The sequence below is a fragment of the Somniosus microcephalus genome, chromosome 4, assembly GCF_052327205.1.
Source record: "Somniosus microcephalus isolate GS21.2 chromosome 4, FLI_Smic_1.0, whole genome shotgun sequence".
Lineage (NCBI taxonomy): Eukaryota > Metazoa > Chordata > Chondrichthyes > Squaliformes > Somniosidae > Somniosus > Somniosus microcephalus.
In genome coordinates, this window is record NC_140990.1 from 24,924,568 (window position 1) to 24,930,567 (window position 6,000).

Genomic DNA, 6,000 nt, shown 5'->3' on the forward strand with positions numbered 1-6,000 from the left:
GTAGGCCTTACCCACTCAGGCAATACCGGCAGCAGGTGTCCTATCTCACCATGACTGTGGCGCATTGTGTGAAGAGGCTGCGCTTCAGAAGGGAGGTGGTTGCAAAGATCAGCCAGCTGCTTCACACAGATCTGCGTCCACAGCTGATGTGCAGGGCGTCTCTCTCGGTGGAAGTGAACGTCACGGTGGCTCTGAACTTTTATGCAAGCAGCTCCTTCCAAGCCGCTGCTGCGGACATAGCGAACATCTCCCAGTTCGCCGCACATCGCTGCATCCGGCAGGTCACCGATGCACTTTACGCGAGGAGACACCAATTCATCTCCTTCCCCATGACCTGACAGAGGCAGGAGCAGCGTGCAGTCGGATTTGGCAGGATCGCGGGCTTCCCCATGGTGCAGGGCGCCATTGACTGCACGCATGTGGCTATGCGGGCACCTATCCACAATGCCGAGGATTACCGCAACCGGAAGGGCTACCATTCCCTAAATGTACAGCTGGTGTGTGACCACAGGCAGCGCATCCTAGCTGTTAATGCCCGCTTCCCAGGAAGCAGCCACGATGCATTTATCCTGCGCCAGACTACTGTGGCTGACCTGTTCGAGGCACAGCCTCCACCAAGTGGATGGCTTATCGGGGACAAGGGCTACCCTTTGTGTACATGGCTCATGACCCTGCTCCGCGTGCCCAGGACCCCAGCGGAGGAGGCATACAACGAAAGCCATCAAGCCACAAGGAACATCATCGAGCAAACGTTAGGCGTCCTCAAGCAACGGTTCCACTGCCTGGATTGTTCCGGAGGATCTCTTCAGTATTCACCGGATAGAGTCTCCCAGTTCATCGTCGTGTGCTGCATGCTGCACAACCTGGCTATCCGCAGGACTCAGGCACTGCCACCTGGCATTGCACCACCACCTCAGAAGGACGAGCAGGAGGAGGAGGAGGAGGAGGAGGAGGAGGACCAGCCCAGGAGGGAGCGACAAGGGCCAAGGGCCGTCCGCCAGGGGCTTATTGATCGACACATCTAGGCCCCCTGTCAGGGAATGGCCTCTGGCAATGAATGCACCTGAGGCAGCCGCTCCGCAAGCCCTCAGCCGGTTAACGCAACAACCACTTCAAACATGACACCTGGACATGCTGAATAAATCAAAAGCTTTATTTCACAAACTCAGGGCCCTTCCCACATGAAACAGAAAAACAGACAAGACCCCCAAAAAACAGTCAAAAACATCTGTCACTCCCAAAACCTGGGGAGGACTAACAAAACTTGCCCATCCAAGAGGCCTTCAACAGCGGCCTTACAAAAATAAGCCCCCCCCCACAACAGAGACACCCCCATGAAAACAAAAAATGCCTTGATCCTCGGCCTTAACAAAATAATGCCCCCCACAACACAAGCCCCCCAATATAAAAGAAACCGTTCTCACCACACTCTAATGGGTGTTCCGAGAGGGTGAGTCCTTAGACAGGCTTCTCCGGCCCCTGGCCGACCTGCTGCTCCGCCTCAACCTGGGCCCTGCGGGTGTGGCGAGGCTGGGGGAAGGCTCATGAGGGCCACAAAGCGTGTCGGCAGATGCCCTTGGGGGTCGGCCTAGACGAGGCCTGGCCCGGGAGGGGCCGGCTGCTGACTGCTGCAGCTGTGGCTGGGCAGCATCAGTCTTAGCAGCAGCTCGTCGCACCTTGGCTGGGGGAGTGGCAGTGTCAGCAGCACCATTGGGGGCAAACTGGCTGATGGCAGGTGCGCGCTGCTCGCCAGAGACACTGGCACTCGGCTGGGCTGGCAGTGTAGCAAGCGCAGCAATCTGGGGGAGGCCACACCGCTGTGCTGCAGCAGGGCGGCGGGTGCCATGGCGATGCCTCCGTGCCACAGCGAGTGTGGCAGAAGTGAGTGCCCGAACTGCCCTGGTATGCGCCCGCATCAGCTCTGCCAGTGTGTGGACGGCACCACTCATCTCGCGAGTCGCGTCCTGCGCTGCCGCCAGTTGCTGCACACCCGCGTCCTGCGCTGCCGCGAGTTGCTGCACACCCCTGTCGTGCACTGCGGCCAGTTGCTGGACACCCCTGTTGTGCGCTGCCGTGAGTTGTTCGAACCCCCTGGTCTGTGATTCCCCGAAAGCCACCACACTCTGAGCCAGGGACTCAATGGCGTGAGGCATCTGTTCGACCACCCCCATGAACTCTTGGTGGCGCCGCTCAGACGCCACCGACATCTCATCGAGGACGCGCACCTCCTGGGCGAGGACCGTGTCCGGACTGGAGGGCGGACTCTCCCTCCAGGGAGAAGGCCGCCGAGCTGGCTGACCCTTCCCGCGTGCATCGACCCCACTTGTGCCAGGTTCTGCCCTTCCCTCCAACACCTCCCCCCTCTGGGGAGAAGGCTGGCGTGCTGCCGGAGCCTTCCCGCGTGCGTCCACGCTACTGGGATCAGCTTCGGCCCTCCCCTCCAACACCTCCCCCTGGCTCTCCTGCAGGCCAGACGTCTCCCCTCCATTGCCATCCCCTGGCGCGGAGCAGGGTTCCCCCGATGTGCCGCCTTCCTCCTGGTCCTCGACGTCCTCCTCCTCCAAGGGCCTGGCTCTCTGTGCTTCAGTGACCACCTCCTCCTCACCAGCTGAAAGCAGGAAGGCACAAGAGTAGCTTTAGAGTGAGGACAGGCCGTCAGCGAGGGAGGCCTGAGTGGTGCATTATGCGCATTTGTTGGTCAGTGGGAAAGGATGTAGATCTGAAGCGCGAGGGCGACGAGAGAGGTGCAACCGGCCATGTCCTTACCAGTGGGTACCAGTACAGGGTCCGCCTCGCCGATCGCGACAGGGCCAGTCACCCGGCCACACATGAGTCATGCCACGCTCTCCTCCAGATCAGTGAGCGCCTGGTACTTGGGACGGCCTCCACCAGTGACAGCCTGGCTCCTTACATTGCTCGCCAGCTTGGCCTGCAAGAGAAAGGACGGCGTCTAAGTACAGTGTGGTGCCCTGTCGCTGTGTGCACTGCCTCCCATGGTGGAATAGCTTGGCCAGTGTGGTGCCCTGTTGCTGGGTGCACTGCCTCCCATGGGGGAATAGCTTGGCCAGTGTGGTGCCCTGTTGCTGGGTGCACTGCCTCCCATAGTGGAATAGCTTGGCCAGTATGGTGCCCTGTAGCTGGGTGCACTGCCTCCCATGGTCGAATAGCTTGGCCAGTGTGGTGCCCTGTTGCTGGGTGCACTGCCTCCCATGGTCGAATAGCTTGGCCAGTGTGGTGCCCTGTTGCTGGGTGCACTGCCTCCCATGGTCGAATAGCTTGGCCAGTGTGGTGCCCTGTTGCTGGGTGCACTGCCTCCCATGGTCGAATAGCTTGGCCAGTGTGTTAAGTGCAGAAAGTGCTATTGATGAACATGGAAGTGCCATTGCTGCGGGTGGAGGGCTGCCCATTAGGCCTTTGAGGTCCCTTTGCCCATAATGTGAGGTGCACATGCAAGGATGAGGGGGACACTGGAAAGGGTACTCACCTTCACCATCCGAGTGAGGTCGTTGAACTTCTTGCGGCATTGGTCCGCACTCCTGGGGACATCACAGGTGGATGACACCCTGCGGGCGATTTTGCCCCAGGCTCTCCTGTACTGGCTCCTGGGAGCCTTCCTGCCACTGTCCGGGCACAGGATCTCTCTTCTCTTCTCCACACCATGAATGAGCACACTCAGAGCATGCTCTGAGAAGCGCTGCGCTCGCTCACGGGCCCTCTCCATTGCTCCAGGCACTGTTTTGCCACACCAGTAGTGCTGAGGCCTAGCTGCAGGGCTCCAGTATACAGGGCATGGCAGCAGTCAAAGTTGACCCTTCCCCCTTTAAGAGCTGGCCGGTGTCAGGGTGTCTGCTGTCAATCAAAACATGACCGCACCTGCGCTGCGCCCGGCTTCGGCGTTATTAGGCCGCATCGCCGGCTTAGCGCCGGAACACAGCATTTCAATGCCAGTTTCAGCGCTCGGCCAAACTTAGGGCCAACGCCAATGAATTTCGGCGATGTGGCCTACACTTTCCGGCGGGCGCTAACTTTAGCGAGCGCCCGACTGAAGCGCCCCAAAAGTGTCCAGACTGAATTTCTAGGCCTCGGTGTCCCAGTCAGAAAGAGGAGTTGGGTCAGAACATGGTACAGATTCAATAATACCCTGCAGTTACACTGTACCGTGGTCAGCTACAAACTATGGCCTCTTCTGGTCTCGCCAGTATCCCCACCAAGCCCCTCAGCATCTGGTCAGAGACGATAGTTATGGAAATAACGAGACAGCCCCAGGTATGAACACTTCAGTGGAAAAATCAACCAGAGACAAGGCACTTTTCACGGATGTCATAGTCATAGGCCTAGAAATTGGGTATAGCCCCGCTTGAGGCGTTAGAACTGGCGATGCACTAAGTTTATAGCCAGATGAGAGCTATCCGCGCCTGGGGCGATATTGGGTTGCATCGCCCCCAAAGGGGATTCAGGCGCTAAATCAAATGTTGCACAGTGCTCTTAAGGCGCAAACGGTCAGGCGCTACTCAATTTCGACGCGGACGGGTGCAGCGCAGGTGAACTCAATTACGGCAAAGCACGAGACCTGCAGGCACCGGCCGGCTCTTAAAGGGGTGGGTCAGTCAGGCTGAGCTTCAACACCCAACGCCCTGTAGGCCTCAGATTCGGCGCTTGCCCTTGTCTGGCGGTACAAAGTTCATCATTATGGAGAAGGTTAGGCAGAGAGCAGAGCGCTTCAGCACTGAGGCTCTGGACCAATTGGTGGCTGCAGTTGAACACCGTCGACAGGTGCTGTACCCGGATAATGGCAAGAGGCCAAATCAGAAGGCTTACCGACGATCTTGGAGGGAGGTTGCTGTGAGGGTCAACTCCAGCAGCATGGCGACTGTTAAGTCTGTGAATTATTTAGTTAATTAAGACACAGACTAATGAGTAACAATAAAAACAGGTCTTTACTGGTTGGAGGTAGGGACTATACGTAGGTCTTTACTTCATGCCCACAGGCGGGAACTGAGGGGAGATCAGTACCCACAGTACTATTTATACCCCTATGGCCAGGAGTGGTACTGCGTATCACTACGTCCTACAAGTAGTGCAGTCCTGTCCATAGGTTTAAAGTAGCACACATATTACATACACAACATTCCTCCCTTCTTAGCTTTACAGTCATCTCCCCGTTTAACATAACGTAATAACATATATACATATATAACTTCAGGTTTACATAACAGAATAACATAGATACATAGATAACTTCATGTCAAAACAGATCACAGATTCAGTCTCTGCGGAAAACAGTTCACAGATTCAATCTCTGCGGAAAATAGTTCACAGATTCAGTCTCTGTGGTGTAGTCGGTTCACGTGGCTGGAGTGACTCATTCAATAGTCCTTCCATGGATTTAACAGCTTGAACTTCCGAACTGATTTGGCTCCGTTCGGAGGGACCACGTGTGTGATCTGGTAGGGGTGATAATGGTTCAGATGGTTATCATCTTCTGCTTCGTCTTTTCCTTTTCTGCTTCTTAGAGACTCTCTGGGCTCCCCTGTCAGCTGCCAGCTGTAGCGCCACCATCTCCCTATGTTCCTTAGACTTTAAGTGATTCATCCTGATTTCTGCACTTTGGGAGTTTTCATCACAAGCTGGGCAGACCAGGTCACTATAATATTCAGTGTCACTCAATAGGTCATGGTAATATTCGGTGTCGTCCTGATCTAGGCCAGCGAGAGGGTCTTCTATTTCCTCCATACCCAGCTGGGCGTTAGCCAGCTTTTGTTCCAAGTCCAGACATCTTTCCTGAAGAGACTTGTTCATGCGTACCTCTTCATCCAGCTTTTTCTGGGCTTTCAGCAAGTCGTTTACTAATGACCTCATTTGAGATTTTACTACTTCAACTTCTTTTGGAGATTGATTGATCGGACTATTCAATCCCTCTACCGGAGCAGCTGTTTCAGCGGTCTGTTGTTCTACGTTGACATGAGTCAGCGTACTTTTGGCATCCAAGGGCTGCTCTGT